Source organism: Haemorhous mexicanus, chromosome 1 (genome assembly GCF_027477595.1).
Source record: "Haemorhous mexicanus isolate bHaeMex1 chromosome 1, bHaeMex1.pri, whole genome shotgun sequence".
Lineage (NCBI taxonomy): Eukaryota > Metazoa > Chordata > Aves > Passeriformes > Fringillidae > Haemorhous > Haemorhous mexicanus.
In genome coordinates, this window is record NC_082341.1 from 4,410,481 (window position 1) to 4,430,166 (window position 19,686).

Here is a 19,686-nt window from a genome sequence, read left to right on the forward strand (position 1 = left end):
AATTTTTAAATTTGTAGTAATTCAGAGGGGTGGGTTTACATTTTCCATTTCAGGGGAGGCTCCTGCCTTCCTTAGCAGAAACCTGTCTTTCCAAACCGAGACACACCAGCACACGGGAGAGTCCCCGCACCGATCCGGGGCTGCCCCTCTCGATCCTGCGTCGGTCTCGGGGAGTGAAGGGCCAGAGAACATCTCCCTGTGACCGCAGGGACGCAGTGTCAGTGCTCTGTCCCCCAAATCCAACCCCTGGGCCTGGGTCCATCCACCATCCCACCAGGAATTGCTCCTGCCTTGCTCCGGGAGCTCCCGGCCTTCCCTGCCTTCAGGGGAGATGGGTCAGGGATGGCTCAACACCTCCGAGCCCTTTGGTGCCTCTGTTCTGGCAAAGCTTCCCAGAAATGAGCCGGAAATTAGGGTGAGAAGAGGGTTCAACACACAATTTTTAAAAAATGCCGGGACCACATTCCACGGGTTTTGTGATGTTTGTGGAGTGATCCCTAAATGCGAGCCCAGCAGTGCTGGGTCACATCTCAGCTGGGTCTGTGTGCAGAACGTGCTGCAGCTCCCAGAACACCGAGCAGGAGAGAGGGAGGAAGAGAGAGCAAGAGGGAGACATGCTGCAGATACTTGTACACCAGAGCATCATATGAACATGTTTAGTATTTTTCCAGAGGAAAATATCATCCAAGTGGCATAATTATATCTTAGGTTCCTTTTTTTTTTTTTTTTAAACAGTGCTTTTAAAACAGTTGTTTTGTTTCATTCTTCTCCTTTTTCTATTTTCGAATTACAGCGTTTGCAGAAACAGGAGGAGGATGAGTGTTAACACAAGAGAGAAGCCACGGGTCCCTGAGAGAGAGAGATGCTGCTGTTTCCTTGCCACCCCTGGAAGTGTCCAAGGCCAGGCTGGATGGGGCTCTGAGCAACCTGGTCTACTGGAAGGTGTCCCTGCCCATGGCAAGGGGGTTGGAATGACATAATCTTTAAGGTTCCTTCAAACCTAAGCTGTTGTAGGATTCTGTGACTCAAAAGCAACTAAATTTAGGCCTCGTTCTGCAAGCTGACTCCCCATGGTAACTCACAAAGGGATTCTTGCTTGATGCTTGTTCTCACAGGACAAGACCTTGGGAGGAGAGAACCTCTCTGAGTTCCCACCATCCCAACATGTCCAGAGCTCAGATTTCCCTGGGAACACATTGAAGAAGCATCTCTGACAAGCTGGATATTTTGTACACCTCTATCCTGACAGGTGATTTACTCACCCACAGGCACCACTGGTGATGCTCACCCTCTTCCCAGTCAACACTTGGAATCATTTTGTGCTGCTCCACTGGCTCAGGGCCACAGCTGGATGCCAGGGAAGCTGGGAACACAGCACATTTTCACACACACGAGCGCCCAAAGGCATTTAAGATAGCAAACTCACTCCTTCTAGGCTGTCACCACAGTAACAGGGGGCTTCCCAAAAATAATCAACAACATGATTCTGAGCCGCTCACTTGTCATCTTGGATTTAGCAGCTACTCAATATTTTGGCTGAAAAATTAAATACCCAGCAGGCATGGGTGAGTGGGTGTTTCAGAGAGGAGTTTTACATGAGGCACCTTGTCCTTGGTCACCTGTGGGGGCCTGTGGCAGTGGAGGAGAGATCCCTTCCTGGCACCAGGATTCTGTCTGTCCTAAAGCATGAGAACTGGTGACAGCAGAGAACCATGAAAGCTCTTAGGGGTCATTAAGTCATTGGGGTGTAAAAACCTCTATTTACTGTTTGAGATCCCAGCTCTAGCCATTGCCTCCTGTGGCACAGGCACCTTCCAAGGAGGAATTTCTCACTGTTTACTCTCCAGGCAGGAGAGAGGGTGAGGTTTCCAGTGATGCTTTGATTGCTCAGCTAACAGTGTTAACCTTTTCAGTGAGGATGTGCACCCATCTAGCAATTGTCATTTACTGAAATTAGCTTTGCACTTCAGGATCTGTCAAGCTGCAATTGTACTAAATGCTTTACTGGCTGCAAAGTGACAGTCCTGACACAGCTAATGGCATGACCCTTTGGCCTCAAAGCACTGTGAGCAGACCCCTTGGTCCCTTTTCTCTCCTCTCCTCAGGATTTGCATTTCCCGATATATATGTCACTATCATCTTGTATTTTTTGTTTCAGCAGGATACTTCTTTTTCACATTGTAAGAATTTCAAGCTGTGCATGGATCATGTTTTCAAAATGTCTTCCATATTTGCAAGGCTCAGAAGCCCTTTTTTATGTCTACACTTAATTACTTCACCAAGCATCAGAGCTGGGAGTGGGGAACACAGCACCGGGTATTTCAGGTCTCAAAATAAAATCAGGTGAAAGAAGGTGCAAATCATTTGCAGGGCTGCAGCAAGGACAAGAGACAGAGGTCTTTTCATGCTGTTCTGTAGAGAAGAAAGATACCAGTGATGGCAGGGGTTTGGAGCCCAGTCCTAGCTGGACTGAGGGCTGAAAGAGCAAGATACCAGCTGGTCCCAGAAAATATTTAGTAGAATCAGATCTCCTGGTCCTGTCTGTTCAGGCACCTTGTGCTGCCACACAGGGTGGTGTTTAGTGTTTGGAGAAGCCACCAGAAAAAAAAAAACCAAACCAAAAACATGGATCTTAGCTCAGAAGGTGTTTAGTCCTTTTCCTAAATCCCTGGCACTGTAAAAGCCCAGATGCCCAGCAAAGAGATTCGGTTTCCTTGAGCGACAGCAGCCGTTCTCCGAGTGGCACCTCTGGGATGTGACACCACTGAAGCTCACCTGGCTGATGAGCATTTGTGATTAATTAAACCCCCACTGCCCTCTATTTTCCCTACAGATGTCCCATTAGGATCCAAGCAACAGCCACAGTCAAGAATGCAAAGACAATTACGCGCTGGAATTTAAAGAAACCATTAATTACCAAGATGCTCTGGCAGATGATGGCTCCAACAATGCTTATTACAAGAACCTTCATCAAGTTATCTGCTCTTTCATGTGAGCAGAGGTAAAGATCCCCACTGAGATGGGAAAAATAATTAAAAACCATACAACAAGATGTTTTATTAATGACATGCACATCTCCATAGCCCTAAGAAAATTGGGCAATCTGTTCTTACACCACGGCTCTCCATCAAGGGTTTGGATTTACCACCACTTTAATAATGGCTTGCTAAAGTGCTGTCTAGTTCCCTTGGGCTGGCTTAAAGGAGGAGAGGACAAAGGGAGGAGTTATTTATGAGTGGCACTCATTGAAGAGCAGATCTATGGCACAGAGTGGAATAGAAAAAAAAAAAAAAAAGCCTTGCAAAGAGGGTGCCTGCTTAACTCATTGGTTTTTAAGGAAGGGGTTCAGCAATGCAATAACAAAACTCAAAGTGCCTGAAAAAACTATCTTTAGGGAAAATACTTCCTCAAACAAAAAAACCCCACCTTGGTTTCTCTCTAGATCTGACCTCAGCTGTTCTGGCGTCAAATGTTTTCAGTGGGAGCAGGAGCAGATCCGTCAGGGGATTCGCAAGGTTTGGTGAACCTGATTTCAGTGATGGGCTAGCAGAGCACAGCCCTGGGACATGAAACTCCTTTTCATGGCCCTTCATGGAAAGCATGAGGCTGCCATGCGTGGAAATTGAAGCCCTCTCTTGGTGTCTGACCAAACCCCCAACAGGACAAGCTTTTCCAGCTGCTCTGCCAGCTCAGCCCGGTGCTGCCTGAGGACTGCAAGCAGGAGCATCCGCTCCTGCCGCCCTCGGGCTGGCACCAAGGCCGTGACTCACCACGGGCCGAGCACCTTCCCTCTTCCCACTGAGCTCTCATTTACTTAATCACCACAGATTAAAGCGTGTCTAATTAAGGACAGGCGTTAGATCTGATGAGGACCCGGCTCTTTCCCTGTTCACACACTGCTACGGGGCTGGGCCAGCCCAGTGTCCCTCTCCAGGTTTCAGGCTTTCAAACGGAAATGTTTTGTTCCTTTCCCAATGGAAGTTCAAAGTGTACTTTTCACCTAAAAGAAGAGGGTGTAGAATAACCTATAAAAAATACTTTAGATCCTGAAAATATTGTAGAGGAAACTTTTTTCTCTACAGAACAGCATGTCACAGGTATTTACGTGCATGGGCTGGGTTGCAGCAAGGATGCAGAAGCTTAGAGCGGGATGAAAAAAGACTAAAATATTGTTATGAAGTCTACAGAAGGAAGCTCACTGGCCACAGGCTCGCTGCTAGCATCACCACAGCTCTGCATGGGGGCATGGGGACAAGACAGGGCCAGGACCTTCTCTGCAAGGGTTGCTTTGCTCTGCTAACCTGATCTTCAGTGCAGGCACAGCCTCAAGGGTTGTGGCACTGGAATCAGTCCTGCCTCATCCACATATTGCTGGGTAGCCATGAGTGAGTCACTCAGCCTCACTCAGATGCACACTGCACAGCTAGGGAGGCATGGATACTCCTTTTTACTCCATGGATATCATTTGGCTGATGGAATTGTCAGGTCTCTGTGGTGGCATCCATTGCCTACAAGGTATGGACACATTTCTGACATTGGAATAAATAATAATACTGCTATTCTAAGATACTCAGCATAAGTAGGTCTTGAAGTGCCTTCTAAAAGGTGTACAATTTCCTTATTTTTGGTTGGTAAATAGGACCTTAGCCCAGGCAGGAGTTTCCAGAGACTGCCACAGAGCCTTTCATTCATGTTATTCATGTTGTCTTTGAAATTCAGTCAGCAACTGAGTTGCCTCACAGGATCACCCACTTGTGGCTCCTGACTCTCATTCATCAGGGCACACTCACAGACGTCTCCCTGACCTCCAGCAGAGCCATGTGCCTGCTCAAGTTACAAACAGGCATCTGCTGGGCTGGTTCACTGCAGAAGCTCAAGTTTCACTCCCCAAAATGATGAAACACTAAACACTTTTCTAGTTGGTTGTAGCCATGAAGTTACTCAACTCTGCCGAGGTTTCACTGTGAGAAAAGACCAAACAGTTGAGGACTAGGGCTTTTCTTTGATATTTAAATAAACCCAGCAGAAGAAGCACTTGCCTAAGGCTGAGATGGACCAGGGCATGCCCAGGGGGGTGCAGCACAGTGAGCACCACAGCTGCCCACCCAACACTGTCATCGTGTGGCCAGCACCACGTTGAAGACCAGCAAAGGGTGTCTTGTTGTAAAAGGCCACAACATGAAGTGCCAAGGGCTTCCCACGGGTCTGGCAGCTCCCTCCCAGCACAGGTGGGGTTTGCAGGAGGCAGAGCAACCAGCAGTGTCATCTTTCTGGTTGGAGAAGGGATGGCTGCAAGGTCAGGCTGGGAAACAGGGTGCTGCGAGCACCGTCTGTGCTGCCAACGCGGCGACGCCAAGGGAGGGAGGAACAGTCTGCCAGCCAGGGAGAACATCAGCCCAAAGCCAAAGGAAGGGATATCTGCCCAGGAAAAGCAGGAACTCTCTCCTCCAGCAGACCCTGCAGGCTCACAGGCCCCAGCAGCTGGTGAGGTGGACAATGCAGACACCTGCTGCCAGCAGTGCCCTGAGCTGTGCATGCACAGAGGCCACTATGGGTGCAGTGGGGACATCTGGGTTCACCACGGGTGCAGTGGGGACATTCAGACCTCTCCAAAGCCATCGCCCCACCCTTGCCATGGAGAGGCCCTGGATCTGTGGGTGGGATGTCAGGAGCTGCCAGGAGCAGAGACAGGAGCAGCAGGGAGCACACGTCTGCATGTGACCTGAGTGACACGGGGCTGCAGGCACAAATTACACACTTTGCAAGTGGCATTTGCTGTCACGGGGGGAGGTTAGAATGAGGCTGTTTAAAATTCGACTAAACTCTGCCCAGAAGCAGGGCAGTATGTGGTCTTTTCTTTTCCACCATCCAGGGTGACACTGTGATGTTTCCAGCAAGGAAGTGCCTCTCCTGCTCACAGATTTGGCAGTGGGTTTTGCCCCAGGGGTGGGATTCATGTTGCATGGGAATGTCTGGCTGCTTTGCAAGCTGCAGGTCAGAATCCCTGTCAGTAAGTACCACAGGAATTAATTTATACCATCAGAGGTCTGAGTTAGACCAGATAGACTCCCCACAGCTGAGGAGATGCTCGGTAGCATCCTACAGCTCCACTGTGCAGACGGAGAAACTGAGGCACAGCAACTCTGTGTTCCATCAGGAGAATTTACAGACCTCTGCAGAGCAATCCTGTTCTTTTTCTTCCTCTAGAAATGATGAAAAAGAACTGAAGGTTGTTTCTGAATTCACAGCTCCAATCCATTTTCCAGGTAACTCAAGATGTGAAAGTAAAAGGAATTATTGCTCCACTTCTCTCTTTGCAAATCCTAACAGCATTCCTGTGACTACATCCATTGGATATTCTCCCTCCATTTTTCTGGCCCTTCTGCCTCTCTTTGGACACACACACCTTCATATACTCTCCCATCCATGGGTTGCTTGCATGAAGCTTTGCTCTGATTTGTCATAGATGGCTGTACCATGATGATACTATTAGGGCAGTTATCTCATAACATGGAATTACTTAAGAATTTTCTCTATTTGTCCTCAATGACGGAAACAATGTGCTCAACAATATCTTATCTCAGTTCTCGAGGATTTTAAGCACTCTGTCAAAGCCTTGAGCAGCTCCAGCTCTTCATTTTATCAATGGGAAGATCAGAATATGTGACTCGGTGCAGTGCTGAAGGATCCTTCAATCTGCAGAAGAGAAGCAGGACATAAAATGAGCTGGGCAAATTCAGATGAGACAATTACCAGACACAGAGAATATCTATCAAAGGAATTGGTGGACTGTCTATGTCCTGAAGGTGCAATTCTCCTGATTAATACCAGTATCCACATGGAAAAGCCAACACTAACTCTGTCTTGATGTGCACATTTAGACCCTGGAGAGTTCTAGTCAATGTGCTCAGGAGAGCCAAGGGGTTATTCTGATCTCTCTAGAGGACACTTCTCACTAGGTAGATGAATTCTGCCCTTGGAGTGCACATTTCCTACCACCTATGGTAAAGGAGCTGGGATTGGCCATGTTAGATATAACTGTATTATAAATGTCTAGTTGGGAGAGAAGAACTCCAGTTTTGGTGCTCATCTCCATTTCCAAACTGCCCAGTCCTCTTTGGATGTGTTGGGTATCTGCCCACATCCCTGCTGGCTGACATGATAAAGGACACATGGAGACCTTCATCTCTCTGGGATCTGATGTCATCCAGTCTTGGGCCTCCTTTAAGTCATTTGTCATGTCTGCCACTGCAGATGCCAGAGGAATCAATGGTACATGCTGGCAGGTACAGGCTGGGGCATCTCACTAATTAAAAGATGCCAGTCCTCAGAAAGCTGAGTTCCTCCTGATACAGCCAACAGCACTGTTCTTCTGGCCAAAGGAATCACTCCCTGGGGTCTGTGGACAGGATGGACAGACACCCATTGCTCATTGGACACCATCCTGCAGATACTGTAATTCAGTTGAGTCTCCATCTCTGAGCTCTACCCTTCACACCATGCAGGGAGCTCAGCCCTGCTGACAGCACATCACTATCTCACACCCCTGGAGGGTTTTGGGGCTATCTTGCCCAGCTTTCAGCAGCTGCTCCAAGGGGGAGGGAGATTGTAGGCCTGCATCATTTCCTGCCAGATTTGTGTGGATGCCTCAGATTCTCACAACATCCCAAAAACCCCCATACACTCCATTTAGACAAGTGAACAGTGCCCTGTATGTTTTCCAGGAACACACACATTACTCAAGAATGCATTGCTGGATACATTGCACAAATACAGAGGTGAGTTTCTGTGGTGTGTGTACACAAATGCTCAGACTCAAAGACCTTGTTTCTGGCCATAAAATTTCCAAATGATCCTTACCTATCTTCCAGGATGTTTGCTTTGCTCAGTTCATTAGTGCAGGCAAGACACTTTTCCTGTGTTTTATCACAGGATCTCAAAGGGTAAACTATTTATACGAATACCAAAGTTTATTCTATCATCAGGAACATTCAGTGAAGTTAAAATACAGTCAAACAAGATGCACTAGGACAGAAAACCACAAGCTACATTTCATGCATGGCCATAAACAAGCTCAGCTTATCAGAAAAACAGGCCCAAATGTGTCAGGAGCCAGAGAAAGGTTTTGATTACACAGCATTGAGCCCGTGGCCAATGTGGCTGTTGGCCTCTTTTCAGAGGAGCAAGTTATAATCCATGTTGGCATGTGTGAAATAAGGAATTGGCGGCACTCATTAAGAAAGAAAAGGAACGGAAAACCGTGAAAAGGAAAGTAGCTTTACCAGTATTTCCAGTGGTGAATCACTGGCATTCAGGGCTGTGGCCTGGTTAGGGCAAGAAGGCTTCTAATTTGAGTGCCCAACTCTGACAAATCCTGCTAGGGAAAAATGCTAACCCTCTTCCCCTGGATGGAGAGAGGGAGGAGGGTTAGGGCTTTGCTGTTGCTGCAAGGGATTATTTTTCTCCACTCCCCCCAGGAAAGCCATCCCCCTTTCATGCTCCTCACTCCACCCTGGCCAGATCCCAGCATTCTGTTCCCAACCCCACAGGCTGTCTACAAAGGCTGCTCTAAAGGTGTTCAACCCCTCCTTTCCCAACAGAGAGGGAAAGTCCTGGTTCCTTGAAAACCAATCTCAATATTCTAAGAGACTGCAGGGAAAAATCCAGCGGGCTTTAATGTTCTCACCTTCTTCCTGAGTCTGAGCTCTTACTGGTGCAGACTGGGAGCAAACTCTGGTCCCTCTCACCAGCAGTGCTTTCCCTATAAAAATAGGAGTTTCCAACAGAACAAGTTTTCCCTTATTGTTCCTGGCAGGCGTTTCACTGTCAGCCTCTCCGTGGGCAAACCTGCTACTGATCCTTCCACCAAAACCACAGCAAACGAGGTCTGGAGAACACAACTCAGGATGACAGGGAGATCCTTAAATAAAAAGGAAGGAAGAACAAAACCTACAGCAGGCACATAATCAAGAGAACCAAAGGGCTTGTCCAAGCCACCAACAGCTGCGTGACAAATCTGCCTGTCTGGCATGTAAGAGCAGAGAAGGTGGCTCAGCAAACCATGCAGGGGCTGAAAGTCAGCACCCTGTGATGAGTCACTGGGGCCAGGACTTGAATTTTGGGTGTCTGGGAGTGAAGAGGACAGCCCAGTGCTGCCTGGAGCACTAAGTTCTCCAGGGAGATGCCTGTCTCCCAGCTGGCCCAGCACTAGAGGGTAACAGAGAGTCAGGCTGCTGGGCCAGCTGCTCCAATGGGTCGTGTTGATGGTGGTGGAGGGCTTGGAGGTGGTGATTCCAGGGAGGTCAGAGCAGGCAAGAGCAAAAGGAGGGGCTGGTTGCACTGCCCTCCTTGTCCTTGCTGAGGGGCACCTGTGGGGCTGGGCTGCCCCAAGGACAGAGCTGTGGGGTGCTGGGAGGGGGTCACTGTGCACTGGTGGGAGAAGAAATGAGGTGACATCAGAAATGGGTCACTGAGCATTGAGAGAGCGCAGGGCCACGGGTGGGAGCCCAGAGAAGGGAATGAGGAGCCTGGTGGAAGGTGCTTTCTGCCCTCACAGGATGATTTTAAGCCAGGAGCCAACTCCCTGCTCTGCTTCTGCACCCACTGAACTCCATGTTTTACTCTCAAAGCCCTGGTTGCTGATCTTTAGCATCTAGATCACTCTTGAACACATAACACAACCAAAGCCCAGCGTGAGGTGCAGACACACAGCTTGCTGCTGCTTCAGTTCAGGACCTCATCTTCTGGACATGGACAAGCAGAGCCCTGGCAGCCACCTGAGCAGCCTGTGGTGGCAGGAGCCAGACCTGTGCCAGTGTCTGTTGGCATCCAGCTTGGGACCTCATGTGTATGCAGAGCATCGAGCAGAGCAGCTCTTCTTAAACAGTGTCTGTGTTCCCAGAGGGGCTGTGCCCAGTCACACATCACTTGGTAAAGTTGGAGTGAATTATTTTTCCTTTAAAGCTTCAGTATTTTTTTTTTTGAATATTTAATCAAAATTGTAAAGCCTAAGAGCAGGCTCTCTAGCAATTGAAGTTAGGTATCTAGTGGTTAGGAAAGACCAGCAGTCAGGACTCCTGGGTCCCATTTTCAAATCTCCCACTGACTCTTTGAGTGACCTTGAAGAAGTCAATTAATTTCTGTGTCATTTTCCAGACAGGTAAAAATGAGGAAATAATTCTTCCCTAGTTCACTGGGGGATTTTGAGTGTTAATTGTTTGCAGGGCACTTTTCTCTCCCCAGATGAGAAGTGAAGTGAAGGCTGCAGGAAGGCTGAAGGTTGGCATGGCAGGCCAGGAACACTTCAGGACCACAGTGCAGGGCTCAGAGGGCACATCTGTGTTTTCTGCAAGGAGGGCAATTGCTTGACCCTATCTCCCATGCCCTGCACACCTGGATAGAAACCTTCCAGCACTGCACCTGGGGTCCAGCTCTCCCCACAGCTGCCCTGGCCCAGCCTCCCAGCCTCTCTGGAGGCTGATGTCTCCTTGCAGTCATTTTAAGGAGGCAGAGGCAGTGAGAAGGAGCCAGCTGTCTCCATCCAGAGCCTCTCACACATGTCCATCTCTCACCCCCCCAGGCTCCCAGCCTTGGCATGTTTGCTGATCCTCACCAATGACATGCTGATACCTCACCAACGGGGATGCATCACCAGCTGGCAGGCTCTCAGCAACAAACCACAGCTATGAATTCCCATCTGGGCTATCAGCTGCTTTGTAGACCCTACCAAAAAAATCCTTTGAGGACTTGGCTTTGTTCTAAAATGGAATATTTTCTTATCTAGAATGAGGTGATCCTTTTTCTGGGGTGCTCTGGTGAGGCCAGCAGAGCTGTGTCAGGCCAGCCTGCCCTGGGGTGGGAATGACTCCTTCAGGGAAGGATCTCTGAGCTCATAAATGTGGAAGTTTATTTTTGCCTTGAAGGGAGGCTTGTCACTGCCCTGTCTGCAGAGCTGATCACTGCACAGGTTTCCCCAGGCAGGAGAGAGGATGAGGAGCTGCCACCCGGGAACCCCATCCAAATTAACCTACTTACCAGGCTGCTCTGCTGGCTGCTCCAGGAGAGGGCTGTTTGTTTGCTTTAGGCCAAGTTTCTGTGCAAGCAGTAACCAGAGATGAGCAAAATTCAGAAAATTTCCACTCCCATGGGAAATTTCAGCCTTTCAGAGGTGGTTTGCATCCCAAATCAGGCCACTTCAGCAAAATGAAATTCTGGTTCAACTCACTTGGAGCAGTCGGATTCTCCCTTGTGGAAAAGTGCAATCTGGAGAAAAAGAAGGGAGGGCAGAAATGGGGGAGATTTTCTTTTACTTACAGGAAACTTCCCTTTTATGAAAAATTGTATTTTTTCACTAGTTCCAGTCCCAAACTGCTCCAGAACTAATGCCAGGAATTCCCTCATCTATTTATACTGTTTTGCTGTCTGGGTCTTATTGTACCTGGCATTTGCTGTGACATATGACTGTGCTGCAAATAATACCAGGAACATTTACCTTGTGGAAGTATCATGGAGGGAAGGCATCCAAGGGCCCTTTGTCAGCCTGCTGTCAAAAACCTGCAGGGATCACCCCAGGCCCCCCAGCCCTGCCAGCAAGGGTCCAAAGCCCTGTGGATTTTAGAGCACTGCAGCTGCAACAGTGTGGGCGTGTTTTGGGTGGGATAAATGCTTTTTCTGGTGAAAGAAAGCAGCAACACTGTGAATTTCTGTCAGTTTTGCCAAGTGAATTCATTTAGAGTTAAAAACCATAAGTTGCTTGAGATGGATTTCACTATGAAACGTGTCTTTGTTCAGAGATTTCCTTTCGCTCTGTTTTATTTCTTAACGTGAAAAATCCTTAAAGAGTGAACTGAAACGTTTTCTCTGGGATGGAGTGAAACTTTTTTATTAGATCAGGAACAATACAGACGTGTGCAATTATCTTTCAGCATCGCCAGCAAACCAAAACATCTCTTACTCACCTCGTTGTAATTGAAAGCATCGTGGGACACCCTGTTAAAACTGAAGCTGCTCACAATTGGCTTGAATCCAAACAAATAACTCTTAACTGAAGCTCTTGTTTTTACAAAAGGAGCCATGAAAACATTACCGTAATGAAGATCTGTCAGAGCTTACTTTGGGGGACAACTGCCAAGTGGTGGTTCTGTACCTAATCTCATCAACGCTGCTGTAATTACAAGCAAAATCAGGCCCGTGGATTGCTGTTTTCTTGGTATTAGGTTAATGTCAGTGTGAGACAGACCAGATCTGGGATGGAGTTTGGCTGATTGCATGTAAATGTCGAAATTTGAGCTCCCTTCACAGTCACACAAGTCTAGTTATGACAGCCTGTGGTGTTTAGGGAACAACTCTCTGAAGTAGGTGTCTAAAACAGTTTGGCTAAACCCCACCTTGAAAGAACTTATGTCACTGCTGCAAAAACAGCCCAGCTCTGATGGAGACACAGGGTGTAGATGTGCAGGAAGGAAGACAGGTGCCTAAATAAAGGCATTTCAAGCCCTTTGGGATGCCCTAGTGTATCTCACCTGGCATCTGCTTGCTTCTAGAAGGACACAGGTGACACACAGGTGACACAGCCTCATGTCCTGGCTAACACGGGGCATCCACAGCAGCACTTGGTCACTGATTTAATTCCCCTGAAGCTGCATGAGGTGAAAACCATTCCCAAAGTGCCTGGGTCAGCAGGACCTGGAAATACCCCATTTGGAAGCTCTCCTGATGGGCCTCTATTTCCAAAGATGGATCATGTAGCAGCAGCCTGCAGCCCAGAATTTCGGGAGGCTGCCCAGCTGAGCAAGTCAGTCTCTTGTTACTTTACATAAGACACACAGCCAGAGGAGGAATTGCTGTGGAGACTGCATGGGGCTTTCTTGGGAAGTCCTGCATTCACTTCCAACCTTTTGTCACCTCCTGCAGAATGGCTTCCATGATTTTCCTGCTGACAAGTCACACCTCTTGCTTTGTGGGGGTAGGGCCATGCCAAACTGCCCCCAGTCTTTGCAGAGGCAGAGTTTGTTTGCATCAGCTAGGAAGCAGGAGATTTACACCAGTGGGATTGCACAATCACCCCAGATAAGGGGAATGTAACATGTCAGCAGTGTCCATGTCTTTATCTCTTTAGGAAAGACATACAGGAACACTCAGAACTCTGTGGCATTGATAGAAAAAATATCCTTCCCCTGCATTTCATCTGAACACGAGCACTGAAGAGTGAGCAGCACTGTTTGACCAACAGCCCCAGTGCTGCTTATCTGCTGCTAAACCAGAGCTGGCACTGCTTTAAATCATGCATTTCCCTTTCCCTGTCATTTTTAATCAATGGAGATAGTTTATGTTTGTGCAGCTTCTTTCATCCCAAGGATCCCTCAGTGTGTTATGGGGCGTGATCCAGATGCTGCCTTCCTCTTCCCCAAGTACATTCACTCAAGAGGACATCCCAGAATCATGAAATGCTTTGACTTGGAAGGGACTTTAAAGATGATCTCATTCCATTCTCCTGCCTTATGTAGGGACACTTTCACAATCTCAGGTTGCTCAGAGACCCATCCAACCTGGCTTTGGACACTTCCAGGGATGGGGCACCCACAGCTTCTCTGGGCAGCCTGTGCCAGGGCCTCACCACCCTCCCAGGAAAGAATTTCTTCCTGCTACCTCATCTAAACTTGACCTCTGCCCATTTAGGCTTAGCCCCTCTTGTCCTAACACTACATGCCCTGGTCAAAAGTCCCTCTTACAGGGTACCTGCAGGGACTGTGGAAGGTTTGGGCTTTCTGCCCTGGTGGGTTCTTTGTTCATGGATGTACTGGTCAGTGGTGGTGTCCCAAGCAATGATGGAAAGAAGCACAACCATGCCATTTATATTCCTCTGTTAAAAATACATCCTAAAGGATGGTTGGAAAGACAGGTAGGCCCCAGTGCAAGAAACCTGTGAAAGCATGACTTCTGCAAAGTGTCAAAGAGGGCAAATCCATCTCCAAAGGTGACTTACTGAAGGGAAAATAGACTGAACAGAGGTTTGTTTTAAAATCTGAGATCCAGTAAAATCTAGGCTCTGAACCTGAGGCTCTCCAACCAAATGTGAATATCTCAGCTGTAGATGTCTGTCCCTGAGTTTATTTGATAGACCCCACTGTGGTGGTTCCAGTTGTTGGTTTCTCTGGGTCTGGACTGAAGGCACTTGAGACAGCAGTTCATGTTCACACTCAGGTGTTTATTATTTCTTGTCAGTAAAACAGTCTCACTACTGGGAGTTTGGCAGCTTTTCATTAGAATGCACAAAATGGCCACAATCTCTTGTTCCAAGGGCTTTTAAGACTAAACTATCCATTGAAGAGCTGACACCTGGATTATTTTCCCTTTTAACCCAATAACTGATCCCACAGAGCCCCCAGTGCAGACTTTTCTTCCCAATTACAAAATCCCACCCAAACCCATGGAGAAGAAGAAAGAAGAAGCAGGAAGAAGAAACCCAGGATGACACCCTGTGCCCTCCATCCACAACATCCTAAAAATCCCAAACTCTCAATTTCTCACCCAGTGACACACCTGCACTGCTCTCTATAATCTATTTCACACTTGTGTGGGTTCCAGTCTATCTTGGAGTCTGGGAAACTTTCTCCATGAGTGAGGGTCAAAGTCAGAGCTGCCCTGGGGGTCAGGGCACCCCAGAGCAGACAGAGAAATATTCCCAGTGCCCTGGGTTTTCACACCCCACTAGAGTCCAGGAAGACAAACAGGGGTTTTTAGAGCACAACCCAATAGGGCAAGTTTTGAAAATGTCTACTTTGGGATGAGGTATGTTGCTGGACTGTAAAGGGAGTCCAGGATGACTATTCAGAAGTAAATGTCCACATTGCAGATGTCTGGAGTTAGGAGAGATGAATCTTACCATGTAGCAGCACCTATGAGCCCAAAACTAAACAAGGGATCTAACCAGAAAACAAGAGTCCTTCTTTCATCTTGGCCAACACCTCTGTGTTCTCTGTCCTACACCTTTCAGAGAAATGGAGAAGAGGTGGCAAACAGCACTGGGCTCTTTGTTGCTTTGGATCCAGGTGAAAAGGCAGTGAAACAGGCCTTACCAGAAAATCCTCTAAAAGTAGCCAAAAACTTTCTTGGTTTAATTACCAAGGCCAGAAGGGAATATAAAAATCAGCAAGGGCAGAACCAGGATTTCACACCCAGAAATAACAACCTTGATATTTAGTCCACTGAAATAAACAGAGTGTGCTGGAGATGGGATGAGAAACAATAATCTTTGAAACACAACCTATTTTAATGTTTCTTTGGAGATCATAATGAGAACTGTGGAATTACAGGAGGAGATGAAAGTTTCCTATTTAGCAAATTAAAGAGAGGTTTTGAGGCTTTCCAAGGGTTTCACCCAGCTTCAAAACAGACTGGACCAAAACTAAGCATCACCCAGACTAACCACAGCTTTGGTCAGAAGAACAGATCCAAGAATATTCTCTCTGAGCACCTGAGTCACAGTTGATGGGAGTATTTCCACTGACTTCCCTGGGTTTGGACACATGTGGAGTTTTTTCTCCTCAGACAGATGATCTTAGACCCCTGCCTAAAGCTGCTAACAGAGGCAGTGTTTGCCTGTCTGCATTCCAGAGCTAATGCACATTCCAGCCCCTGCAGAGGACTTTGCCTCACCTCGGATGCACAAGGTCGCCTCACCTTTGATCCTCTGCCTCGGTGTCAGGCTACCCGAGGAGGGCTGGGGAATGACTCAGCAGCTCACAGCCTGCTCTGCTTCTCCCTTTAACCGGATTTTTTGCTCCAGTGGAGCAGTTCCCAGCCTGGCTGGAGCTCGCATGCCCGATCTTGAAGTGCAATTACGCAGCAGGTGTAAAGGCAGCGCAGCGTGCCTCAGGCACCATGGGCTGGCAAACCTTGCCACGGGGAGAAGAGCATCAGGGAACAGCAAACTGTCACATGTCACCTTCACCTGCCCCACCTCAGCAGGAGGAAGGGACAGTGAGCTGGGAACGCTGGGGATCTTTGGGACAAGTTTGGTGAGTCCTATTTGTGTTGCTGAAGCCCAGCAGTGACTGGCTGTCCTGAGCTCATGGGACATGTAGCAGAAATTTAAGATGGTCAAAAGCCACAAGATAAGTGACCAATGGAATGACAGATTGAGGGGAGGGCTTGAGAAGAAGCACACAGACCAGGTTTGTCAACTGTTTCCCCTTGTGAGGAGGGGTATGGCCATCTGTTTTAGAATCACAGAATGATTTGGGCTAGAAGGGATCTTAAAGACCATCTAATTCCAACATCCCTGCCATGGGCAGGGACAGCTTCCATTAAACCGGATTGCTCAAAGCCCTGTCCAGCCTGGCCTAAAACACTTCCTGGGATGGGGAATTCACAGCTTCTCTGTGCCAGTACCTCACCACCCTCACAGTGAAGATTTTCTTCCTAACATCTTACTTGAATCTCTCCTGTTCCAGTTTAAAACAGGCATGGGCCAACACACAATGTGACAGCCCTAGGTGGTCCATGAGAGTGACATCAGTAGGAATCTTGCCTGGACTCCTGCCTAGTTTTGCTTCACTCCTTATCACTGGCCTCCCACAATCACGACTCATAAAGTCCCACAGGCCACTGCCCCACATCCCACCACATAACACAGCTCAATTTAAAGCCCTTCAGGACCTGGCTCTACTCACCACAAGTACCCCCAACACACCTGCTGCTGAAATTCTCCCTGAATTTCAGCCATCATTTATGTACACTAATTAGTACTGGTTGGAGCCCTTGAGAAAAGCATGGATAAATACTAAGAAACTACATAATGCCCCAAAGCCTAAAACATCTCGGCTTTAGCTAGTTTATGCTGTATCATAGTATCCAACTTGCAGCACAGGGCACAAAAATAGCTTCCAATGATATTATCACTTTGTTCTAATGGGCTAAATTCAGCCCTGAGGGGCTGTAAAAATTAACAGAGTTTGGCCCAACATGTAGTTAATGAGGATGGTCTATTTCAAACCCATAAGGTACCACATTCTGCCACTACAGATTGGCTGGGAATAACTCACCTCTTTAGAGACATTGTATTCACTTGCAGCCCTGGCTATGTTTGCTCTAAATAGAGGCAGCAAAAATAGACATCAAAAACAAAAACATTTCTTTCAGCCTCCAAATGCCTCTGGCTCTGATTTTGATCTTGCAAGCAGTAGAAGCTCAAGTGAGTGGAGAGGTTTATTTCTCATTTGTGTCAGTAAAAATGAAATGGGCCCACTATGTTTAACACTGGTTTAGGATGCAGAACATTTGAGACAGTATCTAACAACTTAGAAATTGTTAATCTTGGTTCAACAAGGCTAACCTGTACTTCTTCCAGCCTCTTCCTATGGATAATCTCTTGGCATCTTTTGATTTCTGTGCCCACTTAGTTTCTAACTTCCCCTGCCCATTACAGCCAGACTTTCCTTGGCAGAAGTCCCTTCTCAGGACCTTCCGAATCAAACTCATCCAGCATCAGATTTCTAGTTCTGCACAACCCTGTCTTCATCTCTACAAAGCTCATTCGTCTAGCCAGACCAATATGTGTTTAGCTATTAGAAGAGGTGCATGTTTTCTTGGAGTCTGCACTGCTGCTCCCTCCTTTTTCATCTCATCTTAGACCCCAGCTTGAGCTTGACCTTTAAGCCTTTGCTGCTGTTTGTTTGTTTTGAAACAGGGCACAACCACAGAGGCTCAAAATGCACCCTCAATTCCTGTATCCCAACTCTCCATCATGCCTTGTATTTTCCACAAACACTCTAAAAAAAGCAGAATGGTCCAGAAAGTACTAAATTTCAAATCAAGTGGTGTCAGATCTTCCAAACAGTCTTGTCATTTTAATGTGGATGATTTGTGTAAGAAACCTCTCACCTTCCCTCTCCCTCTTACATCTTATCCCAGCTGTTCTTACCTGGAGAGGAAGCTGAGGAAGGATCTCCCCTGAAAGTCTGTTTTGGCTTCTTGGAGCAGATTAAATTTGACCAGGGGACATCTTATGGTCCAGAAGCCAGCTGCCACAGTCCAGCTGTGTCAGAGCCCTTCAGCCTCCAGAAAAGGTGGCTCCATCCAGACTCCCTCAACCATGTGAACTTCCAAACACCAGCTGGAGACTGTTTTGGGCAGGTCTAGGTGGTCTGAGCCAAAAGTTGTGCCAGGGGTAATTTTAAAAATAGAAAGCAAATTCTAGGGTCTCAAAACTATTCCACTATTGTAGATGTATACTTTAAAATCTTCCCATCAGTATTTAATGGAAAACCATACTGGATCTCTTTTTTTTTTTTTTTTTCCTGGATTACTTACTTTTATCTTAAGAGTTGTTCTCCTTTCCCCAGAAAGAAAGAGAAGTGTTTACTGCTGATGAGGGCTGTGCTGAAGAGGAGCACATCCACCTCTTTCTTTTGGGATAAGCTTCAGATTTCATTGTTATGGCTCATAAACTGAACTCCCCAAACTTGCTGACTTTCAGCAAGACAGACAAGGGTGAGACTTGGGACTGTGAGTGTGGGCTCACACAGACTGCACCTTTGGAGATGAGGGCTTTCCAAGCAGGAGAAAGAGCCCACCTCCCTCCCAACCCAAAGGTTCTTCCCTGATACAGACAGCACCTCCCAACACCACTCCACGTTCCAGCAAAGATGAATGGGCTGATAACCAGTTTATTACATTTGATCTTTTACCACATCCAAACATTCCATTAATTACTTGGATCACAGAAAATAAAGAGCTGATTTGAGATTCTTGTCTACTTAGTCATTTGTTAACTTCTGATAGAACTGAGCTTTGTCTTCTTATCTCTCATTGCCAAACAAAGAGGCCAAGGCCAGCAAGTGAACCTCATCTTTCACACTACCCTCCTGATTCAATCAGTCACATATTGTAGTTGATCATTAAATTTTTTAGATAACTACTTGCCCTCTATTCTAGGATGTGAGAAACGTTTGGTGCACTAAGCAGCTAATAGAAAGGAGGAGGAAATGCAAAGCTCCACTGATATCACATCTTTGTTATCAATTTATTTGGTGTAAAACTGACAGTAATTTCACAATTTATTTGGTCCCTAACCAGATGGAATAGCTTATCTGCCTGGAATGAAAAAGAGTCTTTATCCTCAATATACATCCATTATACCTCATTCCCAAGGGACCATTCTAATGCAAGTTTTTCAGCAAACAAATGTCACCATCTTATCTTTTATCATTATAAAAAAGCTAGTCTTTCCTCAGGGAGTTGTGACACCACTTACTACATCTCACAACTCAGGTTTAAGGCCTAGCCCTTACTCTGTGAGTATCCAAACTTTCTCTCAAATACAAACATCATCAGGCCCATTTTTCTGGCTAATGCATCTCTTCACATTTGTCAGGCCTCTCATTTGGAGGATTTGGGACTTTCTTGGGAACAAGATGACATCTCCAGCCTACACTCTGTGAAGTCACAATTCCTAATTTGTCACCACATCTAAGGGAAAATGGAAATCTTGAAAATTTTGAAAATCAATTTTAGAAACTTCACCATCAACTCTGAAAACCTCAGCTTTGGGCTGATGCCCTAACAGTGGAAAGACCTGACTTCATTTGGTGGCAGTTGATAAAATTTTGCTCTCATTTTGAACAGCATAATTTTGCAGTAGATTTAATTATTCCCTGCAAATATTTCCTTTGGCTAAGGATAGAT